Here is a 21,944-nt window from a genome sequence, read left to right on the forward strand (position 1 = left end):
GGTATATACACATCACTGGGGCAGACACCGGGGTATACACACATCACTGGGGCAGACACCGGGGTACATACACATCACTGAGGCAGACATAGGGGTATTTACATCACTGAGGCAGACACTGGGGTATATAAACATCACTGGGGCAGACACTGGGGTATACACAGATCACTGGGGCAGACACTGGGGTATATACACATCACTGGGGCAGACACTGTGGTATATACACATCACTAGGGCAGAGACTAGGGTATACAGACATATCACTGAGGCAGACACTGGGGTATATACAGATCCCTGGGGCAGACACTGGGGTATATACACGACACTGGGGTATATACAGATCATTGGGGCAGATACTGGGGTATATACACATCACTGGGGCAGACACTGGGGTATATACATCACTAGGGCAGAGACTAGGGTATACAGACATATCACTGAGGCAGACACTGGGGTATATACAGATCCCTGGGGCAGACACTGGGGTATATACATGACACTGGGATATATACAGATCATTGGGGCAGATACTGGGGTATATACACATCACTGGGGCAGACACTGGGGTATATACACATCACTGAGGCAGACATTGGGGTATTTATATCACTGAGGCAGACACTGGGGTATATAAACATCACTGGGGCAGACACTGGGGTATATACAGATCATTGGGGCAGATACTGGGGTATATACACATCACTGGGGCAGACACTGGGGTATATACATCACTAGGGCAGAGACTAGGGTATACAGACATATCACTGAGGCAGACACTGGGGTATATACACGACACTGGGGTATATACAGATCATTGGGGCAGATACTGGGGTATATACACATCACTGGGGCAGACACTGGGGTATATACATTACTAGGGCAAACACTGGGGTAAATACATCACTGAGGCAGACACTGGGGTATATACACATCACTGGGGCAGACAGTGGGGTATATACACATCACTGGGGCAGACACTGGGGTATATACACATCACTGGGGCAGACACTGGGGTATATACACATCACTGGGGCAGACACTGGGGTATTTACATCACTGAGGCAGACACTGGGGTATACACACATATCACTGGGGCAGACACAGGGGTATATACAGATCACTGGGGCAGACACTGGGGTATATACACATCACTGGGGCAGACACTGGGGTATATACACATCACTGGGGCAGACAGTGGGGTATATACACATCACTGGGGCAGACACTGCGGTATATACACATCACTGGGGCAGACACTGGGGTATTTACATCACTGAGGCAGACACTGGGGTATACACACATATCACTGGGGCAGACACTGGGGTATATACAGATCACTGGTGCAGACACTGGGGTATATACACATCACTGGGGCAGACACTGGGGTATTTACATCACTGAGGCAGACACTGGGGTAAACATACATATCAATGGGGCAGACACTGGGGTATATACAGATCACTGGGGCAGATACTGGGGTATATACACATCACTGGGGCAGACACTGGGGTTATACACATCACTGGGGCAGACACTGGGGTATATACACATCACTGGGGCAGACACTGGGGTATATACACATCACTGGGGCAGACACTGGGGTATTTAAATCACTGAGGCAGACACTGGGGTATACACACATATCACTGGGGCAGACACTGGGGTATATACAGATCACTGGGGCAGACACTGGGGTATATACACATCACTGGGGCAGACACTGGGGTATATACACATCACTGGGGCAGACAGTGGGGTATATACACATCACTGGGGCAGACACTGGGGTATATACACATCACTGGGGCAGACACTGGGGTATTTACATCACTGAGGCAGACACTGGGGTATACACACATATCACTGGGGCAGACACTGGGGTATATACACATCACTGGGGCAGACACTGGGGTATTTACATCACTGAGGCAGACACTGGGGTATACATACATATCAATGGGGCAGACACTGGGGTATATACAGATCACTGGGGCAGATACTGGGGTATATACACATCACTGGGGCAGACACTGGGGTATATACACATCACTGGGGCAGACACTGGGGTATATACACATCACTGGGGCAGACACTGGGGTATTTACATCACTGAGGCAGACACTGGGGTATACACACATATCACTGGGGCAGACACTGGGGTATATACACATCACTGGGGCAGACACTGGGATATATACACATCACTGGGGCAGATACTGGGGTATATACACATCACTGGGGCAGACAGTGGGGTATATACACATCACTGGGGCAGACACTGCGGTATATACACATCACTGGGGCAGACACTGGGGTATTTACATCACTGAAGCAGACACTGGGGTATACACACATATCACTGGGGCAGACACTGGGGTATATACAGATCACTGGTGCAGACACTGGGGTATATACACATCACTGGGGCAGACACTGGGGTATTTACATCACTGAGGCAGACACTGGGGTATACATACATATCAATGGGGCAGACACTGGGGTATATACAGATCACTGGGGCAGATACTGGGGTATATACACATCACTGGGGCAGACACTGGGGTATATACACATCACTGGGGCAGACAGTGGGGTATATACACATCACTGGGGCAGACACTGGGGTATATACACATCACTGGGGCAGACACTGGGGTATTTACATCACTGAGGCAGACACTGGGGTATACACACATATCACTGGGGCAGACACTGGGGTATATACAGATCACTGGGGCAGACACTGGGGTATATACACATCACTGGGGCAGACAGTGGGGTATATATACATCACTGGGGCAGACACTGGGGTATATACACATCACTGGGGCACACACTGGGGTATTTACATCACTGAGGCAGACACTGGGGTATACACACATATCACTGGGGCAGACACTGGGGTATATACAGATCGCTGGGGCAGATACTGGGGTATATACACATCACTGGGGCAGACACTGGGGTATATACACATCACTGGGGCAGACAGTGGGGTATATACACATCACTGGGGCAGACACTGGGGTATTTACATCACTGAGGCAGACACTGTGGTATACACACATTTCACTGGGGCAGACACTGGGGTATATACAGATCACTGGGGCAGACACTGGGGTATATACACATCACTGGGGCAGACAACGGGGTATATACACATCACTGTGGCAGACACCGGGGTATATACACATCACTGAGGCAGACATTGGGGTGTTTACATCACTGAGGCAGACACTGGGGTATATACAGATCACTGGGGCAGACAGAGGGGTATATACACATCATTAGGGCTGACACCGCGGTATATACACATCACTGAGGCAGACATTGGGGTATTTACATCACTGAGGCAGACACTGGGGTATATACACATCACTGGGGCAGACACGGGTATATACAGATCACTGGGGCAGACACAGGGGTATATACACATCACTGGGGTAGACACTGTGGTATATACACATCACTGGGGCAGACAGTAGGGTATACACACATATCATTGGGGCAGACACTGGGGTATATACAGATCCCTGGGGCAGACACTGGGGTATATACACATCACTGGGGCAGACACTGGGGTATATACAGATCACTGGGGCAGACACTGGGGTATATACACATCACTGGGGCAGACACTGGGGTATATACATCACTGGGGCAGACACTGGGGTATATACATCACTGGGGCAGACACTGGGGTATATACATCACTGAGGCAGACACTGGGGTATATACATCACTGGGGCAGACACTGGGGTATATACACATCAATGGGGCAGACACTGGGGTATATACAGACTCTGTGGTATATACACATCACTGGGGCAGACACTGGGGTATACACACATCACTGGGACAGACACTGGGGTATATACACATCACTGGGGCAGACACTGGGGTATATACAAACACTGGGGCAGACACTGAGGTATATACACATCACTGGGGCAGACACTGGGGTGTATACAGACACTAGGGTATATACACATCACTGGGGCCGGAACTGTGCATACAGTAACAGATGCTCCATGTCTGGACTCACCCAGATCCCGATGAGGGGAAGATGAAAGGCGGGAACGCAGAGCAGATTCCATAGACAATACAGGCACAGAGCAGACTCCATAGAGACAACGGGACAGAGCACAAACTACGCCCACAGAAAAACTTCCTTGCCGGAAGTTCAGACATGTGACACAGCAGGGGTTACAGGGAGAGTCAGCACCACGTTATCTGACAGGGGGCCGCTCTGCCGCCTGAGGCAAATAGCTCAATTTGGCTCATGATAGGTGTGGCCCTGCAGGCGCCCCCTGGCTTGGGTGGTGCCCCGGGCGATCGCACCCCCCGTCCCCCCCCTAAAACCGGCCCTGACTAGTTGTTTCTCAGTCAGTGAACATGCAGGTCTTGGTTCCATCCAGAGTTTCCTTATACGCTTCATATATCCTCTCTCATTTGGTCTGCTGTTATAATATCAATTCATCAGATCCAGGTTCTCTTGCCTTTTCCATGTATGGTTTGTTCCAGTAGCCCATTTATCATCATATTGTCCTGGTTCCTAAACGTCTGACGGGGACCTTGTTAATCCGGGCGATGTTCGGGCCGGCATGACTCTCTTTGTTCACGACACTCTCATGTTTATTGAGGTAGGCCCTATAGTAACAGAATGTCATATCATCCAAATGAATTTCACCCCAGAAAGGACAGAATATAAAGCTGCACCCAGAAGGTGGTAGACAGAGAAATGAAAACTTCTGTGTTAAACTAAACAGACTGCAGCAAGAATACCGTCCATAACCCAAACACCAAGAGAAAATGAGTGTCTCGTCTGGCTCTGTAGAAAGAGAAGCCGACCACAGAAGAAACTCAGGGGAACGAATCCAGGAGCATGACATCGTCTTTTGTTTATTCCAAGATGGTCAGTGTTATAGGTATACAGTAAGTCTCCTCAAAGCTTCTACCTCCATATAAAAAAGAGTTAAGCGAAAAGTCTTTTTAGTGATGGTGTCAATAATATTCTGATAACATTTACCTTAGTTTATACCCAGCTAAATAATAGTGTCCCAAGGACTGATGTGCCAGACAAAAGCTCACTGTTGTGATGTATTTCTTTAGAGCATTGTATAATTAAACCACTTACACTGAATAATATGTAGGTAATAATGTAGGTAATATTGTAATCAGCGGCAAAAAACAAAGAAAGGCCTTTATATTTAAAGAAGGAGGCTTTGTAACTGAAATGCTTGCCTTCTTAATGGCCTTATTGTCTGTGTATGTTCACGCCAAAGTGATGTTCCTTTTTGTATACTACAGCTTTTGTTCTCAATCCAATACAAATTTAGGATATATTTTAACAGGCATAAATGTACTGCATTTTCTGCGGTGGCATTACTTTCAGAAAATCCACTGCATCTTATAGTAGAAGCATGTTGAATGGGATTTCAAAAAATCTGCACCCAGGCATAACATCCAGAACGTCAATATGAGGCATTGCATTTCCATAGTGGAATGTCTTATCATGACCTTAAGAATACCTAATGTTTTTATACTGTACCTTAAATATGCTTTCGTGGTAATAATCATTTTGTGTTGTCCAACTGTGTGTCCCTTTTTGTTTGCAATGTAGATATGTTTTATTTAGTATTGCCATTTTTCCTGTTGTATGGATTAATAAATGGTTACCATTCACTGTTGCATCATTGACCAACGCTATTTCAAGCCATTTTGTTTTATCCCTAGGATATTTGAAAACTTGTTCGGATGGTACATCTATAACCCTGATGCCAGAGTGCATTTCATTGGCATTCCCCTGTATGCACAAACTTTTCGGCAGGCAGTGTTTTTTTATTTTGTTGGTAAAACCCACTGTCATGTCCCACGACTTGGGAAATCATTTAATATTTGCATTGTTTGTGTTGCATCATCTGTTGCTAGGCAGAAGTTTGCCTTTCCCTGTATTTTGTTCCAACTCTCTCCCTGTAGTCCTGTGATGTATGTTTGTTCCCTCCTTCATTCTCCATTTTGTGATCGTCCCTCCATCTGTATGCATCTTGTTACATGTCCTCTGAAGAATATTCCTTTTTACCTGCTGCTTTCATCATAATACAAGAATTTCAGTTAAAGCATCCCTCTTTTCCTGGAGTCTTCTTACATGAGATCGTGGCTGAGTTAAGCTGTCTGATTAATCGGTATGAACGTGAGTACAGGTCGATACGGAAGGGGCCCAGAAAGAGAGGTCTATCCAGGCACCATACGTTCTACATATCCATGAGTCAGAATAGTAAAAAGGAATAACCTGCCTTCAGAGACAGTAACTCAAGGTCTGTGCTAAATCTCAGTGGAAAAGGACAGTTCCAGCCAGACCCCAGCATGCATAGAAGCCACACACTGCAGCTGAACAGAGAGGAATATAACTCCCATCATTACACAGGACCCTGCAGCTGCTCCAGCATTAGATACAAAGTATCAACTCTGTGCAGAGTCTCTGTGTATTTCCTGTTGCTGAACAGTGGGAAGTATAACCCCCATCATCAACTCTTCCGGCCTGCAATCTAATCATGTCTGAAGCAAGGAATACAATGTCCCTACCAGACTTACAAGCACAGGAAAGAGACCCAGACCCCCATCCACCATCTAGCGAAAGGGGAAAACGTACAGTCAAACCCACATGGAAAGTCATGGAGAATTTAGAGACTGCAAAATGTGAATTATATAGTGATGTGTCTTCAGTATGGAAGAAAGTGCTGAGTCATATAGACACTGCATCAAGGCCTGCTTCTCATGAGTTACCACCAGAGGGAGTCCTAGAACAATTATGCACAGCATACCAAATGTATATGGAGAAGAGTGACCAATACATTATTCTCCTGAAGAAACTGAATCTCCCAAAGACTTTAAACGAATTGCAAGGTTTCCAGCAGCTTAATTCTGAAAGAGACTGCACTGTACGTGACATTAAAGCCAAGATAGAGGCTAGAATCGCACGAACACCAGATGCATCAACTCGCTCATCCAAATCGTGTAAGCACTCAAAACGTTCATCTAGGTCAAGTTCATCAAAATATTCTACTCTTACTGAGCAGCTTATAAGAGCACGTGCTAAGGCTGAAACTACTAAGGTACAAGCTGCCTTTGCACAAAAGAGAGCAGAAATGGACGCAGCTGTTGCACAAAAGAGAGCAGAAATGGATGCAGCTGTTGCACAAAAGAGAGCAGAAATGGATGCAGCTGCTGCACAAAATAGAGCAGAAATGGATGCAGAAGCGGCAAGCGTGAAAGCGGAAAAGGAAGCTCTAGAGAAGGAATGTGAGCATGCAACAGCCATGGCAGAATTAAAGGTACTCGAGCAGGCTGTCAGTGGGAGTCAAAGAGACAGCGTCAGTTTGTGTGAAATGGAGGCAGAAGACCCTATTGAACGCACAAGAGACTACGTGCTAAGCCAAGATTGCGAACCGCAGATCATCACTAACACTCTTGATGGTGTTGACGCTTCTCTAGAGCACCAGGATGCCGATCCACTTACAGAATCCTGCATTCAAGTTCATTATACCCTCGACAACCACACTGTGCCACCTCCACATGTTGCAGAAACTATACCCACCAAACCAGTTGCTGGACTAAATGCATATGCCACTCCATACTTCCCCATGTTTCAAGGCCAAGACGTCTCCACCTCTATGTACAACACCGCTCAGCCTACAATTGTGCATCCTAAGTCAGAAAGAACAGACATGTCCGACTTCGCAAGGTACATGATTCGCCGTGAACTTACTAAAACCGGTCTCACAAGGTTCGACGACCAACCTGAAAATTACAGAGGTTGGAAAAGTGCCTTTAGAACCGTAACTGGTGACCTCGGCATCACTGCTGCGGAAGAGCTGGACCTGCTGATCAGATGGTTAGGACCACAATCCACAGAGCGTGTCAGGAGACTCAGGTCTGTACATATCAGTAATCCAACGGCTGGTCTCATGGCTGCATGGGAAAGACTAGAGAGAAACTTTGGCAGTCCAGGAGCCATAGAGGATGCACTGTTCAAGCGACTACAGAGTTTTCCAAAGATATCCAGCAAGGACAGTTCAAAGTTCCTAGAGCTCAGTGACCTGCTGTTAGAGCTCCAGCTGGCCAAGGCAGACACCTACCTACCTGGCCTTAGCTACCTGGACACTGCTCGTGGAGTAAACCCCATTATCTCCAAGCTACCATACAATGTACAAGAGAAGTGGACTGCAATAGGGTCAAAATACTAGAAAGACCATCAAGTGTCATTTCCTCCATTCTCCTACTTCTGTAAGTTTATAAAAGACATTGCAGAGCGTAAGAACGACCTAAGCTTGTCCTACGGAGAATCCAGTGGCCCAGCTTCACCTCCCTCTAAATACGTGAGCACACGCTCGAATGACAGAAACCGCAGGGGTCCAGTGTCAGTGAAGAAGACGGATATTCTTCCCTTACCAACATCAACCCCAGGCAAGAGCAACAAGGGTGAAAAGATAGAGAACCCAAATCGTGAGTGTCCCATCCACAAGAAGCCACATCCCTTAAAAAAGTGCATCGGCTTCAGGAAGAAACCGCTCCAAGAACGCAAGGAACTTCTAAAGAAGTTCGGGGTATGCTACAGATGTTGTGCTTCTACTGAACACCTTGCTAAAGACTGTAAAACTACAATTAAGTGTATGGAGTGTGACAGTGAGGATCGCGTACAAGCACTCCACCCATACCGTCCTGACTCTACACGTACTCCCAGTGGCGGATTAAGTGGACTATGGGCCCGGGGCTGTTCATAAAACCTGGGCCCCTGTACCCCCCTTCCCAGGAAAACATTTTCTGTTCACATTTTGTGGCTCTTCTCACAAAAACACTGCATATGCTGATTTTTAGGTATACAAATTGCGGGGTCTGGAAAGGAATAAAATGGCCGCGCTTGGGAGGGGGTACCGCCGGCCTGGCCGGCTACTGGTTAGGGATGTTAATGATTAATCACACAGTCACCTGCCTCCATGCTCTGCCAGGTCTGCCTCTCCCCAGCCTCCCTGGCTGCTCCCGGCTCCAATGCATTATGCGGCTGCCTCCATGCTCTGCCTCTCTCCCCAGCCTCCCTGGCTGCTCCCTCCAATGCATTATGCGGCTGCCTCCATGCTCTGCTTCTCCCCAGCCTCCCTCCAATGCATTATGCGGCTGCCTCCATGCTCTGCTTCTCCCCAGCCTCCCTCCAATGCATTATGCGGCTGCCTCCATGCTCTGCCTCTCTCCCCAGCCTCCCTCCAATGCATTATGTGGCTGCATCCATGCTCTGCCTCTCTCCCCAGCCTCCCTCCAATGCATTATGTGGCTACCTCCATGCTCTGCCTCTCTCCCCAGCCTCCCTCCAATGCATTATGCGGCTGCCTCCATGCTCTGCCTCTCTCCCCAGCCTCCCTCCAATGCATTATGTGGCTGCCTCCATGCTCTGCCTCTCTCCCCAGCCTCCCTCCAATGCATTATGTGGCTGCCTCCATGCTCTGCCTCTCTCCCCAGCCTCCCTCCAATGCATTATGTGGCTGCCTCCATGCTCTGCCTCTCTCCCCAGCCTCCCTCTAATGCATTATGTGGCTGCCTCCATGCTCTGCCTCTCTCCCCAGCCTCCCTCCAATGCATTATGTGGCTGCCTCCATGCTCTGCCTCTCTCCCCAGCCTCCCTCCAATGCATTATGTGGCTGCCTCCATGCTCTGCCTCTCTCCCCAGCCTCCCTCCAATGCATTATGTGGCTGCCTCCATGCTCTGCCTCTCTCCCCAGCCTCCCTCTAATGCATTATGTGGCTGCCTCCATGCTCTGCCTCTCTCCCCAGCCTCCCTCCAATGCATTATGTGGCTGCCTCCATGCTCTGCCTCTCTCCCCAGCCTCCCTCCAATGCATTATGTGGCTGCCTCCATGCTCTGCCTCTCTCCCCAGCCTCCCTCCAATGCATTATGTGGCTGCCTCCATGCTCTGCCTCTCTCCCCAGCCTCCCTCCAATGTATTATGTGGCTGCCTCCATGCTCTGCCTCTCCCCAGCCTCCCTGGCTGCTCCCTCCAATTTGGAGGCAGCCGCATAAATTGCATAATGCATTGGATTGGAGCGGAGGGAGCAGCCAGGGAGGGAGGCTGGGGAGAGGCAGAGCATCCTCCTCCCAAATGGTGACGCCGACGGTGAGTGTTTCAGTGACCCACCTGTCCTGCGCTAGCCGCGGCCAAAATCTCCTGGGCTGAGCGAGTCCTCCTCACTGTGCACTGCCAGTCGGCGCCGCCGCCTCCACGCTTCTCAGTCCCGGCCGCCCACAGCACACAGAGAGAGGAGGAACTTCTGCTCTGCCTCCTGCCGTGCTGCGCCGCCCCCACACACGTGCCGCCTGGGACTGCCCGCCGCCCCCCTTCCAAGTTCCTATGCCACTGGGTGGCGGCGGGCGGCTGAGCGGCTCACACATTGACAGATCATATGCGACGCCGACCGACCGATTGGCCCCTGCCCTGGGCCCCCTAAAAACCTTGGGCCCGGGGCGACCGCCCCATCCGCCCCTATTAAGATCCGCCATTGCGTACTCCTTCCCCCACCACGAACCATGGTGGGGAGGACTCAGCTCAAACTGCAAGTCATACCACAATATCTTCTTCATGCACAGAAGTCTGCGGAGAAGGTCTCTGGGACAAGTCCTGTGCGAAGATTTGCCTGGTGAACGTATATCCCAATGGTCACCCAGAGAAAGCCGCGAAGGTGTACGTCCTCTTGGATGATCAGAGCAACCGTTCACTTGCAAGGTCAGAACTCTTTGATATGTTTAACTTAAAGGGAAATTCTTACCCTTACACCTTAGGTACCTGCAGCGGTGTTACAGAGGTCTCTGGGAGAAGGGCCAGTGGTCTTATAGCGACATCCCTCGACAACACCGTGGAGATACCCTTACCCACACTTGTCGAGTGCAACCAGATTCCATCCAATCGAGAAGAGATCCCAACGCCAGAGGCTGCTCTTCATCACCCTCATCTCAAGGGGATAGCAAACAAGATACCAGCCCTCAACAACAGCGCAGATATCCTGATTCTGCTTGGCAGAGACATTCTCCGGCTGCACAAGGTACGTCAGCAAATTAACGGACCACACGACGCACCATTTGCCCAACGCTTTGATCTAGGCTGGGTAATTATAGGCGATGTTTGCATACACAAGATGAAGAGACCTAATAACATCTCCTCTTACAAAACACACATCTTGCCAAATGGTCGCAGCACTCATTTTCAGCCATGCCCACATCATTACTGGGTGAAAGAGAAAGTGAGCAACACCAAGAGGCAACAGGAATCCTTCAACAACATGAACATGCTCCAGCCCTGGGACGAAAACCTTGGGTCAACAGTGTTCGATTCCACAAGTGAAGACAACAAGTTAGCACCCACAAGGGAAGATAAAGAATTCATAAAGGTTATGGACAAAGAATTTGTTCAAGATGACTCCAACAGTTGGGTAGCTCCTTTATCCTTTCGTTTCCCAAGAGCGAGGTTGCCAAACAACCTGCAGCAAGCAACTGCAAGGTTCTCATCCTTAAAACGTACCCTAAAGAGGAAACCAGAGATGGAGAAGCATTTCATTGACTTTATGCAGAACATCTTTGACAAAGATCATGCTGAACCTGCGCCACCACTGAAGGAAGGAGAAGAATGTTGGTACCTTCCATCCTTTGGTGTCTATCACCCTCGCAAGCCTAACCAGATCAGAGTGGTGTTTGACTCCAGTGCTCAGTATGAAGGCCTCTCTCTCAACAACCTGCTACTAACTGGACCCAACCTGAACAACAGCCTCCTTGGAGTATTGATCCGCTTCAGACAAGAACCTGTTGCTGTAATGGCCGACATCCAGCAGATGTTTCATGGCTTCATCATGAAGGAAGACAGCAGAAACTATCTTAGGTTCCTATGGCACAAAGACAACAATGTCAACAATCAAGTCATAGACTACCGGATGAAGGTCCATGTCTTCGACAACAGTCCTTCACCTGCTGTGGCGATCTACGGACTGAGACGAACAGCCCAGGAAGGTGAGAGAGAGTACGGATCCGATGCTCGTCAATTCGTAGAGAAGAACTTCTACGTAGACGACGGGCTCAAGTCCTTGCCCACAAGTGAAGAGGCAATTGACCTACTCTCCAGGACACAGGAAATGCTATCCACATCAAACCTCAGACTCCACAAGATCATCTCTAACAGTCAAGAAGTAATGAGCGCGTTTCCATCTGAGGACCATGCCACGAACCTAAAGGACCTCAACCTAGGTTCTGATGTTCCTCCCACACAGCGCAGCCTTGGTCTACTGTGGGATATCAAACAGGACACCTTCACCTTCCAAGTGTCGCCCTGTGACAAACCCTTTACCAAACGAGGAGTCCTATCTGTCTTAAACAGCATCTACGATCCTCTCGGGTTTGTAGCATCCATCACTATTCAAGGCAAGATACTGTTAAGACAGCTCACTGCCGAGAACACTGATTGGGACACCCCGCTTCCGACTCAGAAACAGCAAAGGTGGGAGACATGGAAGAAGTCCTTGAAGTTCTTAGAGCAACTCCAAGTCCCACGTTGTTATTCTCCAATGATTCTTACCCCAGCTACACTTCTTACACAGAAGATTGGAGCTGCTACAGTTCCTCCCGGGAATTTCGATAACAAGGACATTTACAAACGTCAGTGCAAGCAAGTACAACACATAGCCAACGTGTTTTGGCACCGTTGGAAGACCGAATACTTGCACCTGCTTCAAAACCGTCACAAATGGCAGACACCCAGTCCCAATCTCCAAGAAGGAGACCTTGTTCTCTTAAAAGACAAAGAGGCTCATCGTAACGACTGGCCAATGGGTCTTATCACTAAGGTCATGCCCAGCGAGGACGGAAAGACTTGTAAGACAGAAGTTAAGGTGACAAAAGGGGGCTCTACCCGAACCTTCCTCCGTCCGGTCACCGATCTCGTGCTGCTACTGCCAAAGGAGGACGTCACATGAACTGAACATTGCTCCTGGACGTTGCTCACGGCGGGGAGCATTCCTCCTCATTCCCCAGTTTTTTATTGAACATTGACATTTTCCATTGGATTGCTGGGTTGGTGGAAGAGTTGGCATGTTTCCGGCTTCCCCAATCCGAAGATGGGTTTATAGTCTTGGACTTATCTTCCGGTGTGATCTACGGGTCAACAACAACGAGTTGGACTTTAAAAATGTTTGATGTTTATTATTGCATACATGTTTTTCTCTTTTCTCTTGTTTTTCAGGTTCGAACGACTTCGAAGAATTACGGACATCGTGAAATCCAAGGATTTCAGACTGGGAGTGTCATGTCCCACGACTTGGGAAATCATTTAATATTTGCATTGATTGTGTTGCATCATCTGTTGCTAGGCAGAAGTTTGCCTTAATTGATCAATTTTTTTGCCAAATATCTCATTTTTGAATACAGCTGGATATTATGTGCATATGCACTTTAGTTTATGCGTTCTAACCTTAAGCAGTGCTGGCTTCCCCCCCTATTTTCTAGAAGTTTGCCTTTCCCTGTATTTTGTTCCAACTCTCTCCCTGTAGTCCTGTGATGTATGTTTGTTCCCTCCTTCATTCTACATTTTGTGATCGTCCATCCATCTGTATGCATCCTGTTAGGCTAGTTTCACACTTGCTTTTTTTTGCAGCGCGTTTTTCCCGCAAAAAAATGCATTAAAAAAACGCATACAAATGCATACAAACGCTGCGTTTTTTTCCAGCATTTTAATGCGCATGCAGGAAAAAAACGCAGCGTTTTTGCGCGTTTGTATGCGTTTTTTGTGCGTTTGCGTTTTTTTACAGATTTTGGAAAAACCCCACAAAAAAGAAAATACAACCATTCAACAACACACAAGACCAATGGGACTTCATTGTGGGTGTGGTATGTTAATATATATAGACCTTGTCTACAGTATTCTTCACATTTGCTTGATTCTTCTCGTGACCATGGATCTGCGCTGGAAGAGTTTTCACTTCAACTTGGATTTGGACATCGCGATGGCTCAGGCGTATGCAGTTGCTTGCCATGAACAAAGGAAGAGAGAGAGGCAGCGAAGACGGCGGCGTATGTGGATACATCCGATTGTTGAACTCCGGGAGAGCCGTGGGGCATACCACACCCTCTACAGCGAGCTACGTGCAAACCCGGAGAAATTTAATGATTATATCCGGATGTCCCACGAAAGTTTCATGGATTTGCTTGCTCGTGTCCAACAATCCATCCGGAGACAGGACACACAGCTCCGTCATGCGATTCCTCCTGAGGAACGGCTACTGGTGACATTACGGTATGTTTTAAAAACAAAGGGGTGTGGTCTGATGTTTTTTTTTGGAAATTTAGTATTCAAAACCTTGGGTAATTAGTTTTCGTGAATGTACTAATATCTTATTTTATAGTTTTTAAAAATAATATACATAAATATTAATTTTACTTCTTTGTCTGTTCACAGATTCCTGGCGACTGGAGAAACCCTATCCTCACTACACTTCCAGTACCGTATTGGAATCTCTACCTTGTCTGGAATTGTTGCTGACACCTGCCGGGCTCTCTGGAATGTTCTTTGCCCAGAATTTATGCCCCTGCCCACCGCTGAAAAGTGGATGGAAATTGCTGACAAATTCTGGACAGTATGCAATTTTCCCAACTGTTTGGGAGCTGTTGATGGGAAACACATACGGATCATCAAACCCCAAAGAACGGGATCTGAGTACTATAATTACAAAAAGTACTTTTCAATAGTACTCATTGCAATTGCAGATGCCGGATGTATGTTTGTAGCAGTGGACATTGGAGCATTTGGCCGTGGTAATGACTCGCAGGCTTTTAAAAACTCAGACATGGGCCGGAGGTTGTATGGCAACCAATTTAATTTCCCTATGCCACGGCCTCTTCCTCACACCGAAGCTCCGCCACTGCCCTTTGTAATGGTTGGCGATGAGGCTTTTCAAATGTGCGGAAACTTACTGAAACCCTACTCCAGCCGGGACTTGGACCACACCAAAAAAATATTTAATTACAGGCTGACCAGGGCCAGAAGAACTGTCGAGTGTGCTTTTGGGATTCTTGTTTCCAGATGGCGAATTCTGGGCACGGCCATTAATCTTAAACTTGAAACAGTCGATGAGGTGGTGAAGGCCTGTGTGGTTCTACATAACTTTGTGATGGCTAAAGAGCACCCGACCTTTGAACTGGACGATGATGCTCCTAACCCATTGCCTGAATTCACTCAGCACACTCTCAGGTCATCCGTTGAAGTTGGCCAAATGAGGGACAAATTTGCGGCCTACTTTATTTCTGATGTAGGACGGGTGCACTGGCAAGATGAAATGGTGTAATGTTGTTGTTTATGGTAATAAAAATCCTTATTTGATACCATTACTGAGTGCACTATATTTTTTAAACTACAATTAATTAAAAAACTTCCCATGTATAACTGAATTTTTTTATGTTCACACACCTGGGCAGGTAAATACACATATGAGTTAAAATTCAGCATTGCTAGTCTGCGTGAAATATATTGGAATGAGCAAAGCTGCAGGCCATGAATCATGAAACAATTTTTTTTTCAATCGAAAATTGTGCAACTAGTTTAAAACAAAGTATGTGATTTTCTCAAAACACAACCCTCAAAACCCAACCCCAATGAAAGTCCATGGGGAATACAAGTAAGTTACACTAGGCCTTGGAATGACTATACTAGGCCGTGGTATTTCAAATATGAGTATATTAGGCCTTGTGCCTACTAGTATATTCATATGTGAAATACCACGGCCTAGTATAGTCATAACAAGGCCACAAGGCCTACTCGATTTTGGCAAACTAGTATCTTGTTTCACAAAACTTGACAAGTTTCAACAGTTTGAAAATAGATTCTATTTGGTAAAACTAGAGTTATTACACTAGGCCTTGTAATGACTATACTAGGCCGTGGTATTTCAAATATGAGTATAGTAGGCCTTGGGGCTAGTAGTATAGTAATATGTGAAATACCACGGCCTAGTATAGTCATACCAAGGCCTACTGTAATAACTCGATTTTTAACAACTAGCATCTTGTTTCACAAAAAACAAACTGGTGAAACTAGAAAGAAACTTATTTTTTAGACAAGTTTCAACAGTTTGTTTTTCATGAAACCAGATTCTATTTGGTAAAAATAGAGTTATTACACTAGGCCTTGGAATGACTATACTAGGCCGTGGTATTTCAAATATGAGTATAGTAGGCCTTGGTGCTAGTAGTATAGTAATATGTGAAATACCACGGCCTAGTATAGTCATACCAAGGCCTACTGTAATAACTCGATTTTAAACAACTAGCATCTTTTTTCACAAAAAACAAACTGGTGAAACTAGAAATAAACTTATTTTTTAGACAAGTTTCAACAGTTTGTTTTTCATGAAACCAGATTATATTTGGTAAAACTAGAGTTATTACACTAGGCCTTGTAATGACTATACTAGGCCGTGGTATTTCAAATATGAGTATAGTAGGCCTTGGGGCTAGTAGTATAGTAATATGTGAAATACCACGGCCTAGTATAGTCATACCAAGGCCTACTGTAATAACTCAATTTTTAACAACTAGCATCTTGTTTCACAAAAAACAAACTGGTGAAACTAGAAAGAAACTTATTTTTTAGACAAGTTTCAACAGTTTGTTTTTCATGAAACCAGATTCTATTTGGTAAAAATAGAGTTATTACACTAGGCCTTGGAATGACTATACTAGTCCATGTTATTTCACATATGACTATACTAGCCCTTGGGTTTGTTTTTAACATGTATTTACCCATCAGTGTGTGTGAGCGGCGCAAACAACATTAATGAAACTTATTAATGGTGAACCACAAATGTAAATTTATTTTTTATCACAAAAATAAAACTAAAAATTATTTTTTACGGCGTTTGGGGGCAGATGGTTTCAATTTGGGGGTGTGCAGGGAATATGCAACACTTGCAGTTGAAGACGGTGTTTGAGGGGAAGGGGCAACAAAACTTGTGGGGGAAGGTAGTCCAGTTAAGGGAATTAAAGTAGGAACACTTGTAGGAGAGGAAATCTGTTCAGGTACATTAGTTGTAATGGCATGTCGCCGTAGGCTTGTGTGCCTGGACCGACTTTGGCCCAATGCCCGCCTTGATTGATTTCGCCTTGAACTAGGGGCAAATATGGAATGCAGGTCCCCCGTCTGCTGGTATGGCTGCTGCTGCTGAGGTGGCGGCTGCTGCTGAGGTGGCGGCTGCTGCTGAGGTGGCTGCTGCTGCTGAGGTGGCGGCTGCTGCTGAGGTGGCTGCTGCTGCTGAGGTTGCGGCTGCTGCTGAGGTGGCTGCTGCTGCTGAGGTGGTTGCTGCTGCTGCTGAGGTGGCGGCTGCTGCTGAGGTGGCTGCTGCTGAGGTGGCTGCTGCTGCTGAGGTGGCTGCTGCTGCTCTTCGTTGTCAGTGCTCGTCCTTGCAGGAGGACTGGTGGCGGCAGTGATGGTCCAGGTTTGCAGAGTGGTGGTGGCAGGGCTACTACATGTTGTTGTAGCGGCAGGGCTGTTCCATGTTTGCCTAGTGGTGGCTGAGCTCCACGCATGCATGGGATTGGCGGTGGTGCTCCAGACAGGAGCAGCGCTTGCCATGGTGGTGTCGGTGAAGTGACCAGCTGCACTCAGACTTGTGGTGGTGTAACGGTGGGTGTCCTGGCTTTGAAGAGAGGTGTCCGTGCAGTGGTATGCAGCACAAGTCGGTAGTGAGGTGAAGCGAGTCAATGGTGGCACAGGTGGAAAGGACACCACTGACTGCTGACCGTACCGATTATGCTGCATAGCCTGCAAGAAAGCATTGTTGCAGGCCTGCAGCACATTCAGCTGTTGATCAGGACTAAGGTGTTCCGCCATGCCCTTTTCAATCTTACTAAAAAAATGGTGTGCTGGTCTGTTGAGGTCGGCCTCCAGACGGTCAAGTCGCTGTTCTACAGAATTGAAGCGGTGTTCAAAGTGGTTAAAACCACGTTCCATCAGTGCAAAACCGCTTTCAACTCTGTCGGACAGTGACTTGAGGCTGGAATTAAATGTCTCGCTCAAATGCATAAACTCGGGCAAGACATTCCTGTCCAAGGCCCTCTGCCGCTGGCGGGTAGTGTCCGCATAACCAGTGGCAGAGACCTGGGACAGGGGAACACCTGATGGCCCAGCTTCCTGGTCACCAGCTGTGTGTGTGTGGGACCTGCAAGGTGCTTCCTGGCTGTCGGATGGCTGGGACGGGTCAGAGGACGTCCGAGGAAGGACCGCTCCAGGGCCAGGTTGCAGGGTGCTGCTCCAGGTGCTGTGGAAGAAAGGAAAATCATTACTACCATGCCTTTACAAGAAGCATCAGCTGTGGATTAGAAAAACACAGATTAATAAAAATAAAAACCCAAAATGTATAATACTTACGATCTTGTGGCAAGGACCGGTCTTAGGAACTGCAACGCGTGATAGTGACGGTATCTAGTTCTGGTCCTTGACGCAGATCCACTGCGAACCTGGCCCTCAGCACGAACATCACTGTTGAAGCGGTCCTTGATCGAACGCCAACGTGTTCGGACTTTGTCCACTGTTGATAAAAAAAAAAAACAGTGCCGTCAAGGACAACAGTCACTGCGGCACAATGTAGCAATACAATACTCAAAGCAGTCACTGTAGACCCCGACGACACTGTTGGGTTTCCTGCTAGAATACGCCTAGCACGAAACCCAACAGTGCCGTCAAGGACAACAGTCACTGCGGCACAATGTAGCAATACAATACTCAAAGCAGTCACTGTAGACCCCGATGACACTGTTGGGTTTCCTGCTCGAATACACCTAGCACGAAACCCAACAGTGCCGTCAAGGACAACAGTCACTGCGGCACAATGTAGCAATACAATACTCAAAGCAGTCACTGTAGACCCCGATGACACTGTTGGGTTTCCTGCTAGAATACGCCTAGCACGAAACCCAACAGTGCCGTCAAGGACAACAGTCACTGCGGCACAATGTAGCAATACAATACTCAAAGCAGTCACTGTAGACCCCGATGACACTGTTGGGTTTCCTGCTAGAATACGCCTAGCACGAAACCCAACAGTGCCGTCAAGGACAACAGTCACTGCGGCACAATGTAGCAATACAATACTCAAAGCAGTCACTGTAGACCCCGATGACACTGTTGGGTTTCCTGCTAGAATACGCCTAGCACGAAACCCAACAGTGCCGTCAAGGACAACAGTCACTGCGGCACAATGTAGCAATACAATACTCAAAGCAGTCACTGTAGACCCCGATGACACTGTTGGGTTTCCTGCTAGAATACGCCTAGCACGAAACCCAACAGTGCCGTCAAGGACAACAGTCACTGCGGCACAATGTAGCAATACAATACTCAAAGCAGTCACTGTAGACCCCGATGACACTGTTGGGTTTCCTGCTAGAATACGCCTAGCACGAAACCCAACAGTGCCGTCAAGGACAACAGTCACTGCGGCACAATGTAGCAATACAATACTCAAAGCAGTCACTGTAGACCCCGATGACACTGTTGGGTTTCCTGCTAGAATACACCTAGCACGAAACCCAACAGTGCCGTCAAGGACAACAGTCACTGCGTCACAATGTAGCAATACAACACTCAAAGCAGTCACTGTAGACCACGATGACACTGTTGGGTTTCCTGCTAGAATACGCCTAGCACGAAACCCAACAGTGCCGTCAAGGACAACAGTCACTGCGGCACAATACAGAGCAGGGAAATACTCACTAAACGCCTTTTTGGCGGATGCTGTGGCGCTGTCCCAGCCATCCATCAACGCTGCGGCCACCTCATTCCATAGCCGCCGGGTCACCACATTGTCCTTGTACAGCCGGTCACGGCTGTCCCACAACGGCGAACGCTCCTGGACCAGGCTGATGAGCTGCTCATTATCCAGGTAGACGTCTTCATCCCGTTGTGGAACCTAGACAAAACACATTCATTAGAATAATCAAATTTAAATTGACTAAAAAGTTACAAAAAAAGAAACAAAAAAAAGAGTAAAAATAGAAGATAAAAAAAAAATAAAGAACATTACAAATCATTTGATACTTACATTCCGTATCACCACCGGGACTTGGCTTCGCTGCTCCTGCTCTTCGCCCTCACTATTCCCGTCCACAGATGATGATGACGATGTCTGAAAGTTGAAAAAAACGTAAGAGATTTGGAGAAGCAGCAGATATACTTACCAGATGCACGAAAATAATCACCTCACGGTCTGCTTGCGCCAATTCCTGCCGCGATGGGGAATACTCAGATTCTGAAGACATACTGCATGTAAAAATAATAAAAATCATTAGTACATACATAATTTAAAAGGACAGGCATATAATGTAATATACTCACATTCTTCGCTGATATAATGGGTTCTTGGTTGAATGTCTGCTCTTCAATCTGTCTAGTGTAGTAGTGGCAGAGTTTTGGCAGGCACCTCCTTTATATAGACTTTTTTTTTTTGACTTTAGAAGATTCTAACTAGGATAAAAAGTGGACACCACCCAAAAAACGCAGCGCTAAAAAATCGCATACCTGCGCATGCCAGTGCGCACGTATGCGCATCCATAGGCTATAATGGCCATTTTTAGCGCAAAACGTGCGCATACGTGCGCATGCGATTTTTTCAAGGACCAAAAAATGCAACATGCAGCGTCTGGAAAATACCAACGCACACCCCAAAAAAACGCAGCGCATGAAAATCGCATACATGCGCTTACAAGCGCGCAGGTATGCGCACCCATGTTAAATATAGGGGAAAAATCGCATGCGCACGTATGCGTTTTTTTCCAGCGCTAAAAAACGCAAATGTGAAACCAGCCTTACATGTCCTCTGAAGAATATTCCTTTTTACCTGCTGCTTTCATCATAATACAAGAATTTCAGTTAAAGCATCCCTCTTTTCCTGGAGTCTTCTTATATGAGATCGTGGCTGAGTTAAGCTGTCTGATTAATCGGTATGAACGTGAGTACAGGTCGATACGGAAGGGGCCCAGAAAGAGAGGTCTATCCAGGCACCATACGTTCTACATATCCATGGGTCAGAATACCCACCTCACAGCTACCAGCCCTGTGAAATGTGATGACCATCACCAAATCTTCATATAAGCCAGGCTTTCATTATATGTGTGTAAAGTAACGTATATGTAAAGTATATGTGTGTACATAAGTAACAATGACTGTGTGTAAAATACAATGCTGTAATAGACTACTCATCATCTTTACAAATTTGGGGCTATAAGGATATCTTTTGCCACCGTATATTTCCAGTTTTTTAGCTGGAAAGTCCACAAATTCTTCCATTCTGCGTTCAGCATGTGACTTCATCTGGGCATGGCTGAAGAACACTGTGATGCTGAAGCCTACTGAACAGCAGTGGTTGGAGTTTTCCAAGGGCTTTTATGCCAATTCCCAAAATTCCAAACTAAGTGGGTGCTTTGGATGGAAAATATATCCATGTTAAGAAGTCACTGCACTCTGGGTCCTGATACTATAATCATTGGCCTTTTTTACATAGTACTATTAGCCTTATTTGTTTTATAATTGCCTATGTTATTTTATGTCCCTTCTGATTTTGGCTCAGTTGAGCTTCATTTGTGTTGTAATGTAAAAAAAAACTACAGAGAAACCATATGTATGGTATTTCTTAACTTTAAAAAATAACGTAGTTTTTAATAATTTGTTAAAAAAAAAGAAGAAAAAGCATGGTCCATATTTTTGGATAATTTATTTAGAATAAAAAGCACTCCGCCAATATTAGCAAAATAATATACTAACCAGATTAATAATCATGTAAGTTAATAATAATTAAAATACCTAGGTAGGGAGAGGGCAGAATTGGTTGGTCTGTTGAGTGAGTTGAATCTTTCAGGTGTCTGATGTGCT

At 46.7% G+C, this 21,944-nt stretch overlaps 1 long non-coding RNA gene across 1 annotated transcript in view; it reads right to left on the reverse strand.

The window, feature by feature from the left end:
* Positions 1–4,183, reverse strand: part of LOC141086149 (uncharacterized) — a 56,714-nt gene extending 52,531 nt beyond the window's left edge. The window contains exon 1 of the long non-coding RNA XR_012231523.1: positions 4,046–4,183. This is a non-coding gene — a long non-coding RNA (uncharacterized lncRNA). The remainder of the gene's footprint in view (positions 1–4,045) is intronic.
* Between the last annotated feature and the right edge of the window lie 17,761 nt (positions 4,184–21,944).

Source organism: Dendrobates tinctorius, unplaced genomic scaffold (genome assembly GCF_039654945.1).
Source record: "Dendrobates tinctorius isolate UK_male_01 unplaced genomic scaffold, ASM3965494v1 ptg000007l, whole genome shotgun sequence".
NCBI lineage: Eukaryota > Metazoa > Chordata > Amphibia > Anura > Dendrobatidae > Dendrobates > Dendrobates tinctorius.